Consider the following 20,279-nt stretch of genomic DNA (forward strand, 5'->3'; position numbering starts at 1 on the left):
TACTATATTTCAGTGAATCTCGAGCAGGATTTTGAAAAGGTAGAAGTTACACTAACCAAATTTTCATTTTGAGACATGTACAGCAATGTGAAGAACATAGAAATCCACTTTGTTCACAAAACTAACAAACCTTCCATTATTTATATGTGGATATACCTTTCGGCAAAGCTGGAATGTAGCCAATTAGACTTTTGGTTGGGTAAGGGGTGGCTAGTGGTACCAGCCACTTGTATATAAACTAACGGAGTGGTGAACTAGTCACTTTTTCTGTTTGGCTTGTAGAGAGCAGATGTCTCCTCTCTCTCCTCCTCAAGGTTGTCATAGACATTGACGAACATTACTGTACTGATTTGCGCTTATTTTATACTTACTTTCTCTTTTTCAGGTGTGATTGTGCTTGGTTGACGATCATGCAAATGTGCCCTGGTTACGAAGGTTGTTCTTGTGGTACCTTTATGTTATCGGTAGACACCGACCCACATTCTTTGTGTCCGACATGTAGAGGGCATCGTTGCAAGCAAGAATTGCTTTGTGACGAGTGTAGGGAGTGGTCTGCCTCCCAGTGGAAGAAGTTTGGGAGACGGAGGAAGAAGAAAGCTAAGCGTGATCTTCCCCTTCAAAGGAAGAACTTCGTCTCTTTCAACGTGGGGCTGAGAGAGGTTCTTTGCCTATTGCCAACTTTACCTTAGGCATTTGCAAGGTTCTACTTTCGCCCTCCGGACAACCTCCTGCTCACGACGAGCCTTCTAGCCGTCCGGTGGCTCTGTCGTTTCCTAATTTACAGACCTTTGTTTCTCCCTTTAGGAATGTTTCCAACTCACGGGCTAACCTCCTTCCTACTGGTGCTGCAGACAGTCTTCAAGTAGATGACACTGCATCTGTTCATTGATTGCAGAGACGAGACTCATCTCCTCGTCTTCCTGGTCATTCAGAATGTCGTTTGCAGCTCTAATGATGAGATCAGAATTTATTCAGATCAACCATCGCAGGGGCAAGATTAATTGCCTCGTCTTCCTGGTCGGTCGGGATCTTGTTCGCGGCATTTCAATGATGTGAACAGAATTTATTCTGTTCAAAGATTGCAGGGGCGAAACTCATCACCTCATCTTCCTTGTCGGTCAGGATGTCGTTCAGGACAATACGATATTAAAATAAAAGATCAAAGATTATCCCAATGTCAACGCTCTTCTTCACGAAGGGGTTCTATCTTTAGGGTTTCACGCTCACGAAACCGAAGGTTATCTTAGTCTCAGCTATTCTTTTTTCCGAAGAGTTCAAGATCACGAGCTATTCGCTCATGATCACAAGATTTAAGCTCATGTTCATGAGATTCACGCTCACGTTCACGAGTTCAACGATCTCAGTGTAAATCCAGACATTCACGTTCCAGATCTCGACATTCACGATCATGGGGACGACGCTCACGTTCACGGGCTCATCGTTCTGAACGTGAATGACGTTCACGTTCTGGGAGGCGGTGTTCACAATTACGAGGGCACCACTCACAGTCAAGAGGAAGACACTCTACTGTATATGTTCCCAATGCTCCCATTCACGTATTAGTCATTCACGTTCTCGAGCAAAATGTTCACGATCACGAGCGAGACACTCACGATCACGAATGGGACGCTCACGATCACGAATGGGATGCTCACGATCACAAAACGAAACCCTCACGTTCAGTTGCAGGACGTTTCTAAGCGTTCTTCTTCCAGACAAACTCGGACTGGTAAAGTACATTCCACTTAACAAATCTCTGTTGTGCATTCTGCATTGTTGCCCCCTGTTTCGTTTGTGGCCTGGGGCGCTTTAGCTAAATGATTGCCGACGCTACCGCTTCCCAACGGTTCTAGTCGCTCAGGTTCTGAGGCCTCTATTGTCGCCTGTGGCAAGTGTTAGTCGTCCTCCAGTTCCTCAGGTTCCCATAGGGCTTCCTGCTTCTCGTTTGCCTTTGGTCCCTCGTGTTTTGGAAGTTTCTGCTCGTGAATCGCTCTCGTTTCAGTGCGATTCTCATGTTTTCACGAGTAACACGCTCGATTTCACGAGTTTTTCACAAGCTCCTATAGTGGAATCTAGTTCCTTTGCAATTCTTACACCTTCAATGAAGATTCCCTCTGTTACCACCTCTAGCGGTAGACCGATTCCCTTCCCTGAAGGGTTTAAAGAACCCCTAAATAAGTTTGAGGGTGTTCCAATATCTCCTGACAGACCCCTTAGAATAACTAAGGAATATCTCTCCATGCCACAGAGACACTCTCTTAAGGCATCTGAACGTTCTCTAATACATAGACGTTCCCCTCAGCCTGGTCTTCCGAAAGAAACCCCGGACCTTTCAAAAGGAAGAAAGCTTCCTTGAAATAATACTTTGTTATCAGACCTACATAAGTCCTTTGGATCGGGCTTTCCACCTAAGCCTTGTCCTCCTCAAGTCAGGGGCACCCCGCGTATTCTGTTGGAGAGTTTGTCATCGACTTTCCCTCACATTGACAGTCACTTAGACCTAAGGAGGACTTCAGTCCTGAGTAGCATCTCATTAGTGCGGAGTTCTATATCCGAACCCAGTGCTAAGGACAGAGTTTCTACGGTATCAGATCCATGTCTGCAGCGACTTCCATTAACTCCGGGTAGAAATTTCCACAGACTAATCTCTGAACAGAGGAAGGAGAAGGCAATCTATACTCCTCCTCATGCGGATCTTGTTCAACCCCGCACTAACAGATATTTTGGATCTCCCAAAGAAATTCCTGCCAGACCTCCTATCCCCAAGTCAGGCATTTCGAGGGAACCACAAGCTATTCCTAAGACCTCGATCTTGGATAGGCATTTTCCCCACTGAAAGAATCAAAGTACTGTACTCAAAAACTGTCCCTAAGAATGCTAAGATCAAGGATCCACATAGACAGGAGTTAGAGGCAGGTTCCCCTTAGAGGGGTCCTTCTCATGATACGGTTGACGACTTTGACCTACCAAAGGCTTCCATGGATGAATGCTTGGAGGTAGATGATGATGTGGTCACAGACGAAGATTTCCTCCCAAGAGCGACTATTCCCAACTTCCTTTCAGATCATGAACAAAAGGACTTATGTGCACACTTTTGGCAGATCTTAGCCGGCGTGAGATCCTTCAGTAACTTGTCGGATCCTGGTACAACCTCCCAGGAGGGCAAAGAAATGGTCCTTGACCAGATCTTTGGTACTCAGTGAGGCTTTACCCTGGTCGAAGGGCCTGACGGCCACTAGAAGAAAAGCTATTTCACAGATAGCAGTAACTTCTCGTTCCATGATAGCTATTCATCTTCACAGTCTCTCCCACTTCCTTTTATACTTCAAAGGAAGTATTATGCAATCGAGAGTGAACCTCCTTCGACTCTGACTCTTGACTCCTCTGTCGAATAGCTGACTAGGGTTATTGCTTCTCAGACACACTCTTCCTTGAGAGCTTCTCTCTCGACATCGGAGCTCCTGAACATAGAAAGAGGTGCATAGTACTGTATGCCACTCAGGCTACTTCTTGGCCCTATCTATGGTTTAGGGCATTAGGGAGAATCGTGCGTTCTGAAGACTTATCTAGAAATACACGAGGAATTCCTTGGAATCCTTCCTGTTATCGGGTACCCGTACGTTGGAGGTTTTGACGCACCATGCAGTTAACGTATCGGCGAATGCCATCCTTAAACATTGGGATACAGTACTACAAATCATCTGTATGCAAGAGGAAATATCTTTCTAGTCTACCGTTGTTGGTAGAAGGAGGTGGTTACTGTTTGGAGGGAGATTCTCTTTACATGAGAACTTTGGGTAAAATATCGGGAGTTCTCTCTCTTGAATTGCGTTCACTATCATCAACTAAATCACTTAATATATGCTTTATCGATGCTTTGTTTCCTTTTTTTTACAATTACATTGAATTTTGACAAGTAACCTATCTAATGACAACTGCTTTTGTCTTTTCTTTAAAATGGCATGAAAATGGGGTAAAAATCACATGAACACAGATTGTACAATGTGTGGTGTATGGGCGTAACTTGACTGATTTCGGGCTAGTCTCGTTAATACTTGTCCACAATAAATGTGCATACGGGGAAATTTTGCTTGCAGACCAATACAACACTCATGTAGGCTACCAATCTGAATATTCATGTTCATACAATCAACTTGCTCGTAATGTGAGTTACTGTACTCATAATCCGAGGTATTATTGTACTTTTTATGAAACCAGTAACAAACTGCTGGGCAGATGCCAGGTACTGCTCAACTAAAGTACTTGTACATAGCCTGCACTTAGTACCATATATCAAATACTGATATTGAAGTGGCATTAATGAAATCATTACCAACATATTTTCTAATTGCTTTCATAGCATGAAAATGTAAAACAATATCACAAAATCATAACTGTACAGTAACTATATACCCAAATGATTTGTTGATACAATAGATGACTGCTGGTAAAATTTTAATTGATAGACAGGTCAGAGGTCCAGATCAGGCCTCTTATAAAACCAACTTAATCTGAAACCAATTACTGGGCAGACTGATCTATTATGAGCAAAAGCCTGTTCTAGCATTAGGCCAGTATAGTCTAAAAAAAACAATCAACCAAACATATGATGGTTACATCTGAACTCAAGACTACTGGATACAGTATTAGACTATAGTTAACATAATATATAGTGAAAAAATGAAATCTCATTACAATTTATCTTAATGAAACTATTTAATCTGCTTAACTCTTTTCTATTCTTAGTGGAATAGTATTGCCAATGCACCTCAAGTGACAGTAGGCATTACTTTAGGAGCTTTATACCCTTATTATTATTATCATTATTATAGTATGCAACTTGTGTATTCAAGGAGTAATTAATAAAGAATATAATTTATTTCAAGATGAGTAAATATTACAATAGATCATTCTTACATAAAATATAAAATATTGACAAAAAGTTAGAACCAACATAGTTCCACCAATTCACCATAATGGAACATTTTGAATATAGGATAAAAGCAGCCTTGGGAAAGTGAGGTAGGACGAGTGGTATGTGAAAAGAAAATGCCAATCAAACAAAAATTCAAGATCTATAGCACAGTAATAAGACAAATGTTAATATGGATTGGAAACGTGGACTCTAAGATGGAAAGAGGAAACAAAGCTTGAGAGGACAGAGATGAGAAAGCAGAGGTGGATTTTGGGAATACCGCTGCTTGAAAGATTGAAATAAGATGAATGGCAGGCATAGTAAAGATTACAGAGGTGATAAAAGTGTCGCATTGAGATGGTGTGGGCACGTGTTGAAGGTGGTTGGTGGGGAGGGCAGGGGAGGAACCTGTTACTGGGGAAGAACGAGGAGGCAGAGAATTAAATGGCGAGAGAAGGTGAAGGATAATATGGAGACAAAAGGTTTGGTGAAAGAGGATGCCTTTGATAGAATGGATTGGAAGTGGTGATTCCGGCAACAGACCCCTTAATGAAGGGATAATGGTGGGAGAGAAGTTCACCACAAGATAAGGAAGGTCATTTCACAATCTGGTCGCAACGGGTAAAAAAAACTTCAGAATACTGTGTAGTTCTAGCATTGTGCCTTATGATGGAGAAGGCAAGACTTAGTATTAACTAGGCTACATAGACGGTTGCCAGTCACTACGGCCCTCAACCAGTACGGCCCCAGTCACTTCGGCCTCTGACCCTAGTCACTACGGCCACAACATGAGTCACTACGGCACCCACCCCTAGTCACTTCGGCCAACTCAGACCAACCACCCTAGTCACTTCGGCCGTCATTAGAAAGAGTATTTTTTAATGAAAATTGGTAATCATTGGTGTCCTTGTATTAATATAAAATAAAAGAATATATATATATATATATATATATATATATATATATATATATATATATATTTCATTATGAAACATGTTGATAGAAAGAAAAATATATTTCATTAAAAGAAAATACCAATACAACCAGAATGCATGGTTCATACAAACTGTACAAATTGTACCCGTGCTACACAAATAAGGGAATCTGATATACAGTATACATATATTTAGATTTAAAACTCATGATCTAAAATCTAATATATAGTATGTTTAAAACTTTAGATACAATATATAAAACAGCATTTATTTGGAAGGTCCATTTGTATATAACTTAGAACATGCTTTTAAGAGGTGATTGGTGGTAATTTTGTGGTCTTCATACCGTTTCCACAAGGCAAATATTTTACCTTGCACTGTTCTAAACTGACAGTGCTGGCGACGTGTGTGTTTACCATCCTTGATAAGACGGACCTCTACAGTTACATTTTTGGCTTCTTTGTACAATAATGGTACTAAAACATAAAATGGAATATGAGAGCTGCCTGCCATACTATTCAGCTTTCTGTGGTATACCTCTACGTCATTGTTGGTACGGATACTCTGGCCGAATACAGTCCAGTCACTTGGCGCCCAGTATCCACTTTAATGTAACCCATTAAATTTTTAAGTGGTCCAGGAGGCACTCGTAACTCAAGCTGTTCAAATGTTGTTTTTATGTGTTCCTCGGGGAGGAATGGAAGTGCCATGAGCTGCATCATCCGCTTCTGTGGCAGTTATAGCACAATCCACTAAAGAAAAAGCTGATGAAAAATGTTAACCTTCTCTTTGGCTAAGGCCTTTGCAGTAGCAATGACTTCAGCCGTAAAAACAGCACCTTGTTGGGGTTGATGAACATGATGATAAGATCCTCCGGTGAAAGTTGAGCCATTCTGAAGGACTCATAGAATTATTAAGTGTTGTTTTTATTTTTTTGTATTTCTTAATCATTTTTTTTAAATATATATTTGCAAGTTTATTCGTTAATTGTCTTTCCCATATTCACTATTGTTTTTTTTCTTTTGTTGATTTGATTGGTATTTGTTTTTTTTAATTAATTATTTTGCGTGTTTATCCATGTGCGCTTTTATTCTCACTCTCTCTCTCTCTCTCTCTCTCAAGAAACAAAGAAAGCCAAGGAGGAGAGAGAGAGAGAAGGAGAGAGAGAGAGAGAGAGAGAGAGAGAGAGAGAGAGAGAGAGAGAGAGAGAGAGAGAGGGGTACCACTGTAGTTCTTATATTTCAGTTACCATCTTGGGAGGCCGTAGTGACTAGGGTTGACGGTGAGAGAGGCCGTAGTGACTAGGGCCGTAGTGGCTAGGGCCGAAGTGACTGGGGCCGTAATGGTTGAGGGCCGTAGTGACTGGTTCCCACATAGACTACCTAGTATTGCATATAGTAGTATATCCGGTTGTGTTGGAAAATTTAATGTTGTTATTTTTTTATATAGAATCTTGGCAACTGTGTTGAAAATTTTCCAGGTAGTATTGTGAACATAGAAAAATATGTTGCCAGTTTTTTCATTTGGTCCCACATGACTTTCTACTACAGAAACTAAAGTCACTAAAATCGAGCAGTTCGATCAAGATTGGAAAATAGCACCTACATACATATAGGTTTAGATATGTTTCTGCATGACATTTTTGTAGTTTTTGGGGTATTGTGGCACTATAAAGGTAGGTATATAGTGAATAAATTGTGACTGGCCCAGACAACAAACTGGTGGTAACCATGGATATGGACCTGTGTAAACGAGCTCTAAAACTCCCATACCTGGATCCGCAGTACAAGGACAAATGGGTGTTATGCCCTGGCGGGTTCCACACAGTGTTGTGTTCCTTGAGGTGCTTAGGCAGGACGATTGAGGGGAGCGGTATTGATGATGCATGGCAGGAAGCAGACATATACAGCAGTGTTACTGTTGCCCAGATCATCAGTGGCAACCACCATAATATGGCTCTTCAAGCTCACCAAATAACACTCCAAGCTCTCTTTGACCTATGGTTTAGTGCATTCTTGGATGACCACCCGACAGTGTGTGATTCACTACGTTCAGCTGCACAAGAATTGACCGACGCATGCAAGGCCAATTTTGAAGTCCGTACGGCACACCAAACATTTGCAATGAAGCTGGAGTCCATGAACCTTGAAAAGCAGCTTCGTGACTATGATGACGCTCATGACCAAGATCCAATGTACAAGTGGGCGCATATGTACATGAAACAGGTGATGGTTCTGCTGCAGTTCCAACGCGCTACACGTGAGGGTAACTGGTTTCTCTACTTGTCAGCACTAGAAAAGCTCTGTGTCTACTTCTTCGTGTACAATAGATCGGATTATGCGCAGAACATACCCGAATACATAGCTCGAATGCAAGAGATACAAACCACAGATCCAATGATTTGGCAAGAGTTTGTAAATGGTGACTTCACAGTGAATACAAGCAACACTATCCCGTTCACTCGTATTGCAGTAGACCAGGCAATGGAGCATCAAAATAAATCTACCAAAGGTCAAGGAGGAATCTCTGGAATAACATCAAACCCAAAGACTTTGCTGAAGTTCTGTCTCACTGGTCCTGAGTTGGCACGCATTGCTTCCGAAAGTGAACAACTGGCAGCAGTGTCCAACAGTGCTACAATACAACAACAGCACCACTGCCTCTCTCAGGCCAAAGTTCGTCGCCAGGAACAGGCAATCACACAACTGAAGAAGGTACTGTCGCCATGCAACATCTTTAGTGGATCAAAAGGAACTGAGACTGGGCCCGCCAGTGATGCAACGACAGGTCGGATGTTCAAGCTTCTGTCGAAAGAGATCATTCCCGACAACATCAAAGAAAGCATTCTGTCCACAGAGCAGATTGGCATGGATGCATACAGAAGTTTCATTGAAGATCGTCTGATTGGCAATGGAAACCTGTGGGCCAAGATGACAAAGGTTAAACTGCTGTCTTGGTCAGCAACTGCCAAGGAAATTAAACTGAAAGCCGGTTCCCAAGTGATCACACTGAAAGCAACATCATCACTGTTTGCTAGGATGCTGGTGATAGCACGATCCTCAAGGGATGACATCAACTTAGAGGAAGTGATTGGCACCCACGAGTTTGTGTACATAAACAGGTTACTGATGCAACCAGATGGAGCAATCCACCCGACCACTGACAAGAGCATGGTAATCCACCTGCTGGAGAACCTTCTGGAGCCAGATGACAATACAACCCCAGGAACCAATGCTCAGGGCACCAACGATGAAAACGAGGGTTTCTGTCTTGTAGTTGATGGCATGGCTGTATTGCATGAGTTGATGGCTGTCAAGAACGTCAAAAACTGCAAGGATTTAGGCACATCATATGTCAAGTTGATTGACTCAAAAGCTCGAGGTTATGGCCAAGTGAGGATCATCTTTGATAATTACACCATAGTATCTTCACTCAAGGAGGGCACACGGGAGAGCCGCAGAGGCAAGTCCAAGGGAATCAATTCCTACATTGTAGAAGATGCAACTTGTATCAAAGACAAAGGTACATTTCTTGCAAGCAATGAGACAAAGGATTCACTCACTTTGTACCTGGCACAACAACTCATCAACCAGAGTACTACCAAGAACCTAGTAACCGTGACACGCAGTAGCATTATGACAAACTCTGAATGTCATGTATCTACAGATGTAAGCATCCACGAAGAAGCTGACACTCTGATGATATTACACGCTGTAGAAGTAGCAGGAACAGGATTTGAAGTCCACATATACTCACAGGACACTGATGTTCTGCTCTTGGCTCTTCGTAGGGTGCCAATGCTTGGTACGCGACCAGCAATGATCATGGGCACCGGAGAACGCCGTCGCATCATCCAGCTGAAACCCATCTATGACAAGCTTGGTTCCGACAAAGCATCAGCTTTGATCAAATGGCATGCGCTGACTGGATGCGATACAACTGGGCATATACAAGGCAAAGGAAAAAAAGGATGCTTCAAAGCTTTCCTTAATGCCAGTTCAACCATACTTGCTGCACTGAATGGGCTTGGAGAAGGAGCCGAACCATCAGATAGTGTGGTCGAAGGGTGTGAAGAATTCTTATGCTCACTCTTCTGTCCTAAGCAACTCCATATCCCAAGGCAAAGAATCTCAGGTGGTACCTCTTCAAAAGGCTGAGATCTGACCAAGGAGTAGACATGTTACCACCTACACATGGAGCTTGGCTCTAGCACATCCGACGCGCACATATTCAAGCAAGTGTTTGGTCACAAGACCTGGTCTTAAATCCAGTCATACCAAATCCTCTCATGCTCGGATGGCAAATGCTACATGACAAACTGATGCCACTGCTATCAAAGGAAGCACCAGCTCCAGAAGCAGTTCTTCAACTCATTCGATGCAACTGCGGATCCACTAACATCGATTCAGCCAACAAGTGTTCGCGCAGATGCTCTTGCAGACAAAATAATCTTGTGTGTACTGAATTGTGCAACTGTACAGGAGATGACACATGCCAGAACACTAATCCTATCACAGATGGCCAGGATATTGAAGAGGACTAACGTCGTGGACATTTGTGGCTGTAACTGGAAACAGCGGATCATTAACATTTGTGTTATTCTTTTGCAATAAGAATTACTTGTTAAGTTGCTAGAAGCAGAATCTTTTGGTGAACATTTATACCATAAGTACAAAATAGTCACACACTATTAGTCTTTATCACATATTTTCCAAAACTGGATAATTATGGCCATTTAAAATTGTTACACACTGTAAGTAATTTGAAAATATGTTATTTTTGCGGAATTTTTACGATATTATTTGTTGATGCTGAAAATCAGTCTGGGACCACACAGAAAAACTGACAACATAATTTTCCCTGTTTGATGATGTATTTAGATGATAATAAAACTTGTTGCCAAGATTCTATATGAAAATATGGCTTTTATACACAAGCCGATATACTATAGGATGGTGTTTGGGAAAAAACTGAATACAATAGATGATCCTATGAAAATTTTATGTAACAAAAAACTGGCCGACAATGCCACAGAGGAAGAATAAAGAAAAAAAATAGACCGCAAGTTTTTATCCAAAAAATTAAGTCAGTAGCTGATGATCAGACAGAACAAACTCAAAGCAAGTAAAAGTTAAGAATTATAAAAAAAAAAAAAACTTTAAAAGGACTTGATCAATAAGGCCGTTTCTTTTCTTAGCAATTTAGGGCGAAGCAGAACAAATGTGTTTTTAAGATTAAATTTGAAATCAAGAATTCCATTTGGAATTTTCATGAGTTCCATGTAGTAAAAGAGATTGTCAATACAAAGATTTGGATATTGAGAAGCCACGTTCTCGATCTTTCAAGTTTCTTAGTTAAGTTGTATTATTGTATTAGAGTTCTTCAGGCCGCACAATTTGTATCTCCATTCCAGTTTCGATCGTTTTAATTAACCTCCATTAACTTTCAATTCACACTGCACCTGTTGGGGTTTTCCCCAATACCACCTCCCAGGCCATATGCAGGATATGAGTAATTCGGGTGAAACTTGTAAATCTGGCCTGCTTACCCACCAAACGAGCTTGGCAAACAAATAACAAGAGTTTCAAAACACACTTTCCTTTGGATAACAATTCATGCTTATTCATAGGCAGCATTTGGTAACTTAATATACCAATCTCAGTTAATTATCAATCTTATAAAAAGTCCTATTCCATCCTTAGATCACACAACAATTCTTAACGGTTTAGAAGTGAGAAGAGAGTTGGTTTATAACAAATGCTTTAAGATATCAGTTCCTACGCACCACGCATAGATATCCTATCTATATGCACCACGATGAAAGAGCGAACACTGGGAAATTAGTGGTTGATATTTGGTTCGAAGGCTACAGCTCATTCATTACCATCTAACCGAGGACCCTGTCTTCATATATTAAATTTCCATTTAAATTACGGAACTGGGCGTCTCTCACGGAAGTTTGTTAAAGTCCTTACCGTATTTGCTAAAGGGAAAATAGCCTACTGCGAAATTTCATCGTGTATTTATTGGCAAATGAATGAACGAAAAGTTATCAACCATGAATCTAAAACATACTACAATGACATTTTTGGATTACACTATAATTAGATGTGTTTTTTTAACAACGAAAACTATATATTTTATATTCTTTGAATGGTCATGGTGTTTATGGTGCATGATTGTGCATAATATCAAAATATTATTTAAATAATTACTATAATTAGAATTTAATGTTTAGTCTGATTTTTTTTTCTTTTTGGTAAAATGCGCATTTCTTCGAAGTGACAAGGGCCACACAATCCGTTTGGGCGTTTTGGCCCGCGCAGTTTTTGTTTACTGTGATAATGGACTGTATTCTGTAGTTACAGAATGCCTAATTTGCTCAAGACTGCACAGCAGTAAAATTTGACCAATAGGATTTTGCAGAAGTGAAACAGATTTGTGCCCTTACACCATAAATACGAAACTGACGGTAAGATATGTGTTGCTTTGTGCATGTTTAAGGGAACAGTGGTTGACCTCATTTTAAATTTGAAAATTAGCCTAGGCTGAAGTATTTTTTTTTCCTGTGTGTGACCTGTAACACTAGTTCAGAGTAAAGTTGAATGGGGTGATCAAAGGGGGGTAATGCTTTTACATGTCGGTTAAGATTAATTGACTGATTTGAGGTTTTCTGGCATCCTGACATCTAACTGTCAGTTAAGATCTGAAGTACTAGGTTAGAGTATATATATATATATATATATATATATATATATATATATATATATATATATATATTTTATCACATAATTAGGCCTACTTTGTAAGGGCTCTCTCCACCCTTTGAAGGGTAGTTGGTGAAATTATAGTTAAGGACGCAATGATATTGTGAACAGAATTAAATATTTTTTCCTATAGTAAGTAATGTGCTTTCACTGAATTTGACCTTCATTTCAACAGCAAATAAACTGAAAACCTGTTAGACTGCCTAAGAATGGGGATATTATTTAGAAATCAAATGGTTTTTGCTCCGCCTTGCAATTGGTACATGCTGAGCTGTGCATGTTAACCCCATTGATTATTATTTCTTAGATAATAAAGCTTTTATTTGCAGTGAAAATAAGTGTCATTTTCGAAGAAAGCCAGCGTTTTTTCCATCGGGAACACCTGTCTTATAATAGAAAGGCCTTTTCTTTCCGTAACCATAATAAAATCGGTTAGGTTAGAGTGTTTACTACTTTTTTTTTTCTTGGTTTGGTATGCTTCCCTTGAAGCGCAGACTGCTGGACCCTTTTATTTTTAACAGAATTGTAAATGATGTTCAATGAATTAGAATACAGTATATCTACAATTCAGGTTCTTAAACCTAAGTTAATACCATACTTTATGATAAAATAAAGTATGGTATGATAGAATTAATGTTACTACTGTAATTAAAATTCTTTATAAGCTTGTAGTGGTTCAGTAATAGTTTACAACACCACGCTCTCCATTTGCTCCAAAATAATGCAATCCTGCAGTTTTCAATATTAAACTTACCCGATAATCATGTAGCTGTCAACTCCGTTGCCCGACAGAAATCTAAGGAGGGATACGCCAGCTATCACAATACTAGAAGGGGGTGTACTAACAGCGCCACCTGTGGCCAGGTACTCAAGTACTTCTTGTTGACACCTCCTCAATTATTCCTCTGTCGTGCCTCCGGCTAGACGTTCTGGGATACGCTCATGGTCTTCGAGTTTATTCTCGCTTATTTGGTGATGTATTCTCTTTGATTTACGGCTGTCGCATTACTGGAAACCTTCTGATATTAGCTAGATAGCTTTTATTTAATTCAGTTTAACGGTTAACGAATTTTTGCTTGTTTTTTGGATCTCCCTTTGACTTCTCTTGAAAACAAAATGTCTGACATTTCGCAAGCCCCCTCCCATAGACGTTGTAGGTCTTGCAATAGACGTATTCCGAAGGTCTCGGTAGATCCTCACACCGCTTGTTCTGACTGTAGGGACAGACCCTGTCAGTTAGAAAATCGATGTGAGGAATGCGCCGGTCTTTCGGAATTGGATTTTGTCCGACTTTTAAAGTATTCTTCTAAGTTAGAGAGAATTAGAGCTAGGAGGAGTTCTTCTCACTCTTCTTTATTTTCCTCATCTCATGATCCTCTTCCTGATCCTACCCCTGTAGTGGCTACCCCCGAACCTACTGTGTGCCCTCCGCCTGATATGTCAGTGGTTTTACGTGCTATTCAGGCTTTAGGCGATAAGGTAGAGTCAGTGGTAAGTGACCATAAGTCTCTGATGGCCGAAGTGAAAGAGTTGAAGGCCAAGAGTGCAGTGGGTGAAGTTAGTGCCAGTGCTGTGACGAGTGCTAGTGTCGGTGCAGTGCCTTGTACTAGTGTTAGTGCCAGTGTGGTGCGTGGGGATTTTTCTGTGCGAGCCAGTCGTTCTCCCAGTCCGGGACCTCTTGCAAGCTCCCAAGCCCAGGGGAGAAGCAATGTCGAAGGGCATAAGGGTTCGGCAGGCCTTGTTAGGCGCACAGAATCATCCTCAGTGGTTGCGGGCGTGTCTACCACAGACCGTCACTCCCACTTGCAGACGATTGAGCCCGTCTTCCGCTCGTCCGCTGATCTTCCCTCGGGGAAGAAACGTTGGTCTCAGGTCTCTAGACCGCTTAAACGCAGAGTCCAACCCTCGAGTGCTCAGCCAGGTTGCAGTCGTTGGCTCAGCTCTGACTCGCCTCAGTCTTCTAGCGATTGTACTCCGCCCAAGAGGAGTAAGGTACAACAGAGCTGCACCGGTGGTGCAACCACTGTTATGGCTTTGCCTCAGTCTGCTTCTGTCTCTGCTGATCCCAAGTGGTCTATGCTTCAGTCCATGCAAGCACAGCTTTCGGACCTGATGCGGGAGTGTCGTGCTGAGAGTGCTGCACCTCCTGCACCGGTGGTGCACCAACCTCCTGCACCCGTTCAGCCTGTGCTGCACCCGCCTGCACCGGTGGTGCACCTACCTCCTGCACCGGTTCAGCCTGTGCTGCACCCGCCTGCACCGGTGGTGCACCAACCTCCTGCACCCGTTCAGCCTTTGCTGCACCCGCCTGCACCGGTGGTGCACCAACCTCCTGCACCGGTTCAGCCTGTGCTGCACCCGCCTGCACTCGCTGCACCCAGTCGCAGCTCCATCTGCCAGGCGTACGATGTTGAACCAGTTTCTGTGTTCACTGTTCCCGGTGTTGTTCAGCATCAGCCTTCTTTAAGGCAACCTTCAGTCTGGGATCAGGAGGATTACTCCACTCTTCCTCCTCCTCCCCTGGCTGCTCCACCGACGGTGCAACTCTCGGTGGAGGTACAACAACCTCTTCCACCTGTGAGTCAGTCTGCTCAGCTGCTGCACCGAGCTCTACCCGTGCATCCTGATCCTGCTCCTCAGACATCTCTGCTTGCGGGAACTTTACCTTGTTCTGCACAGCCTCGATCTATTCACGCTCCACTTATACCACAGGAACAGGAACTTGCTGCACCTCCTCCTTCCACCTCTGTTGTTGTTCCTGCTCGTTCTGACTCTGCGGTTCAGCATTCGTTTCCGATCCCGTCGCCTCATTCTGGGGTTGAGATTTCGGATGATGAGGAAGCACACCTTGATCCCTCTTCGGACGTGGACGAATCCAGACCCTCTCCACAGTCTCTTGATTTTCGCAAGGTCTTGGCTCTTCTCAGGGAGGTTTATCCAGACCATTTTGTCTCAGCTATACCCCGCTCTCCACCATCTGAGTTTTCGCTGGGAGTGCAACAAGCTCAGTCTTCCTATACCAAGCTTGTCCTAGCTAGATCCTCCAAGAGGGCTTTTAGGATCTTAGGGGAATGGCTACAGTCTAAGCAACTTCTTGGCAAGACTTCCTTCATGTTCCCTCCAACGAAGCTCACTTCGAAAGCGAGCGTTTGGTATGCCACAGGGGAAGCACCAGGCTTGGGAATACCTGCCTCTGCCCAGGCTGACTTCTCAAGTCTGGTAGACTCGCCTCGAAGATCTGCTATGAGACGCTCAAAAGTGTGTTGGACCTTCTCGGACTTGGATCACTTGCTTAAAGGAGTGTTTAGAGCTTTTGAAATGTTTAATTTTCTCGACTGGTGCCTGGGGGCCCTCAGCAAGAAAACCTCCCATACGGACAAAGATTCTGCCATGCTGTTAATGTCCTGTATGGATAAGGCCATCAGAGATGGATCGGGCGAGCTAGCGTCCTTGTTTGTATCAGGGGTTTTGAAGAAAAGGGAACAGCTGTGTTCTTTCCTTTCCGCCAGCATTACCCCTTGCCAACGTTCACAACTTCTGTTTGCTCCTCTTTCGAAGTGTATTTTTCCCGAAGAGCTCATTAAAGATTTGTCGGCTGCTTTGATACAGAAGGACACGCACGATCTTGTAGCTTCTTCGGCTCGTAAGTCTAAGGCTCCCACCTCAGCCCCTAAGACTTACCGCTCCCCAGTGGCTGATACCCCTGCGACTAGATTCATACCGCCCTTTCGTGGTAGAGCCCCCAGCCGAGGAAGCTCCCGTCCAGACTCTTACAGAGGCAAGTCCAGGAAAGGATCCAAGCCATCCAAAGGAAAACACTGACTCTCCGATTCTCCAGACGACAGTAGGAGCCAGACTCAAGACCTTCTGGCGAGCTTGGGAGATGAGAGGTGCAGACGCACAGTCTGTCAGTTGGCTGAGGTTCGGTTACAGGATTCCATTCTTCCTTCAACCACCTCTGACCACTTCGCCCATCAACCTCTCTCCCAACTACAAAGAGGAGGACAAGAGGCTAGCTTTGCACCAGGAGGTGTCGCTTCTTGTGCAGAAGAAGGCTGTGGTTGTAGTCCGGGACCATCAATCCCCGGGCTTCTACAACCGCCTCTTTCTTGTGGCCAAGAAGACAGGAGGTTGGAGACCTGTGCTGGACGTCAGCGCTCTCAACGAGTATGTCACCAAGCTGACGTTCACGATGGAGACAACCAAGTCGGTCTTGGCAGCGGTCAGACAGGAGGACTGGATGGTCTCATTGGACTTGAAAGATGCTTATTTTCACGTTCCGATTCATCCAGACTCCCAACCTTTCCTAAGATTCGTTTTCGGAAAGGTCGTCTACCAATTCCAAGCCCTGTGTTTTGGCCTAAGCACAGCTCCTATGGTCTTTACCCTTCTGATGAGGAATGTAGCCAAATTCCTTCACTTGTCAAACATCAGAGCCTCCCTCTACCTAGACGACTGGCTGTTGAGAGCCTCCTCGAGTCGTCGTTGTCTGGAGAATCTTCATTGGACTTTAGACCTTATCAGAGACCTGGGTCTATTAGTCAATTTGGAAAAATCTCAACTCATTCCCTCACAATCCATCGTGTATCTGGGAATGGAAATTCAGAGTCAGAGTTTTCGGGCTTTTCCATCGGCCCCCAGGATAAGCCAAGCCCTAGAGTGCATCATGAGCATGCTGAAGAGGAACAGTTGCTCAGTGAGACAGTGGATGAGTCTCACAGGGACTCTCTCGTCCCTAGCCCTGTTTGTCGAGCTGGGCAGACTCCACCTCCGCCCTCTTCAATTCCACCTTGCAGCTCATTGGGACAAGAGTTCTACCCTGGAAGCAATCTCTATCCCTATCAACCAAGAGATGAAGACCACTCTCCTGTGGTGGAAGCACAACCTCCTTCTCAGAGAGGGTCTATCCTTGGCCATTCAGACCCCCAATCTTCATCTCTTCTCAGATGCATCGGACTCGGGCTGGGGTGCAACCTTGGACGGAAAGGAATGCTCCGGAATGTGGAACGAGGAACAACGTTCTCTCCACATCAACTGCAAGGAACTGCTGGCAGTTCATCTAGCCCTGTTGAACTTCAAGTCCCTCCTGCTAGGCAAAGTGGTGGAGGTGAACTCGGACAACACCACAGCCTTGGCTTACATCTCCAAGCAAGGGGGGACCCATTCGAGGAGCCTTTACGAGATCGCAAGGGACCTCCTCATTTGGTCAAGAAGTCTAAACCTCTCTCTAGTCACGAGGTTCATCCAGGGCAATATGAACGTGTCAGCAGATCGTCTGAGCAGAAGGAATCAGGTCATTCCCACGGAATGGACCCTCCACAAGAGTGTGTGCAACAGACTTTGGACCTTGTGGGGTCAACCTACCATAGATCTGTTTGCCACCTCCATGACCAAGAGACTTCCTCTGTTTTGTTCTCCTGTTCCAGACCCTGCAGCAGTTCATGTGGATGCCTTTCTACTGAACTGGTCCCATCTCGACCTGTACGCATTCCCTCCGTTCAAGATAATCAACAAGGTTCTGCAGAAATTCGTCTCGCACGAAGGGACACGGCTGACGCTGGTTGCTCCCCTTTGGCCTGCAAGAGAATGGTTCACAGAGGTACTACAATGGCTAGTAGACTTCCCCAGGACTCTACCTCTAAGAGTGGACCTTCTACGTCAACCTCACGTAGACAGGTTACATCCAAACCTCCACGCTCTTCAACTGACTGCCTTCAGACTGTCGAAAGATTCGCTAGAGCTCGAGGCTTTTCGAAGGAGGCAGCCAGGGCTATTGCCAGAGCAAGAAGGGTTTCCACTCGTAGGGTCTACCAGTCTAAGTGGGAGGTCTTCCGAAGCTGGTGTAGAGCCAATTCAATATCCTCTACCAATACCTCTGTGACCCAAATAGCTGACTTCCTGCTTCATCTTAGGAATGAGAGATCCCTTTCAGCTCCTACGATTAAGGGATATAGGAGTATGTTGGCCTCAGTTCTCCGCCATAGAGGTTTGGACCTGTCTTCCAACAAGGACCTTCAAGACATTCTTAAGTCTTTTGAGACGTCTAAAGATCGTCGTCTTTCCACTCCAGGCTGGAATTTAGACGTAGTCTTAAGGTTCCTTATGACATCTAGGTTCGAACCTCTCCAGTCAGCTTCATTCAAGGACCTTACCCTCAAGACTCTTTTTCTCGTTTGCCTGGCAACAGCTAAGAGAGTCAGTGAGGTTCATGCCTTCAGCAAGAACATTGGTTTCACGACCGAGTCTGCTACATGTTCTTTCCAGCTTGGATTCCTAGCAAAGAACGAACTTCCTTCACGTCCTTGGCCTAGATCGTTCGAGATACCTAGCCTTTCCAACATGGTAGGTAACGAACTTGAGAGAGTTCTTTGCCCTGTCAGAGCTCTCAAATATTATCTCAAGAGGTCTAAACCTCTCCGAGGACAGTCAGAAGCCTTATGGTGTGCCATCAGGAAACCCTCGAGACCCATGTCCAAGAATGGGCTTTCGTATTATATAAGGCTTCTGATTAGAGAAGCACATTCTCACTTAAAGGAGGAAGACCTTGCATTGCTGAAGGTAAGGACCCACGAAGTAAGAGCCGTAGCTACTTCGATGGCCTTTAATAAAAACCGTTCTCTGCAGAGTGTAATGGATGCAACCTATTGGAGGAGCAAGTCAGTGTTTGCATCATTTTATCTGAAAGATGTCCAGTCTCTTTACGAGAACTGCTACACCCTGGGACCATTCGTAGCAGCGAGTGCAGTAGTAGGTGAGGGCTCAGCCACTACATTCCCTTAATCCCATAACCTTTTTAACTTTTCTCTTGAATTCTTTTTGTTGTTTTTATGGTTGTTACGGTAGGCTAAGAAGCCTTCCGCATCCTTTTGATTTGGCGGGTGGTCAATTCATTCTTGAGAAGCGCCTAGGTTAAAGGTTGTGTAGAGGTCCTTTAGTAGGGGTTGCAACCCTATATACTTTAGCACCTTGGGTTGATTCAGCCTCCAAGAGGAACGCTGCGCTCAGTAAGGAAGACGAACTTAAAAAAGAGGCAGAGTAACGGTTCAATTCGACTTCCTTACCAGGTACTTATTATTTCATTTGTTATTAGAGATAACTGTTATATGAAATTTGGGGATACTTGGCTATCCTTTAATCTTGTTCACTGGTTTTCACCCACCCCCCTGGGTGCGAATCAGCTACATGATTATCGGGTAAGTTTAATATTGAAAAATGTTATTTTCATTAGTAAAATAAATTTTTGAATATACTTACCCGATAATCATGATTTAATTGACCCTCCCTTCCTCCCCATAAAGAACCAGTGGGATCGAGGAATAATTGAGGAGGTGTCAACAAGAAGTACTTGAGTACCTGGCCACAGGTGGCGCTGTTAGTACACCCCCTTCTAGTATTGTGATAGCTGGCGTATCCCTCCTTAGATTTCTGTCGGGCAACGGAGTTGACAGCTACATGATTATCGGGTAAGTATATTCAAAAATTTATTTTACTAATGAAAATAACATTTTTCATCTTGCACAGTAATTAGGTGGTTATTTAAATTCTGGGAAAGCAATAATTAGCAAGATATGTTGAGGAAGGGGGAAGGGGTTATAAAAAGAAAATAGCTCGGTTTCCTCACCAAATGACTTGGAACTGACATGTTAACAAAGTCAACGAAAC

General features: G+C 43.4%; 1 protein-coding gene across 1 annotated transcript in view; it reads left to right on the forward strand.

The window, feature by feature from the left end:
* The first annotated feature begins 12,148 nt into the window (after positions 1-12,148).
* LOC137616454 (solute carrier family 22 member 7-like) overlaps positions 12,149-20,279 on the forward strand; it is a 122,266-nt gene continuing 114,135 nt past the window's right edge. The window contains exon 1 of the mRNA XM_068346232.1: positions 12,149-12,322. The gene's annotated coding sequence lies outside the window, so the exon portion shown is untranslated. The remainder of the gene's footprint in view (positions 12,323-20,279) is intronic.

Source organism: Palaemon carinicauda, chromosome 22 (genome assembly GCF_036898095.1).
Source record: "Palaemon carinicauda isolate YSFRI2023 chromosome 22, ASM3689809v2, whole genome shotgun sequence".
Classification (NCBI taxonomy): Eukaryota; Metazoa; Arthropoda; class Malacostraca; order Decapoda; family Palaemonidae; genus Palaemon; species Palaemon carinicauda.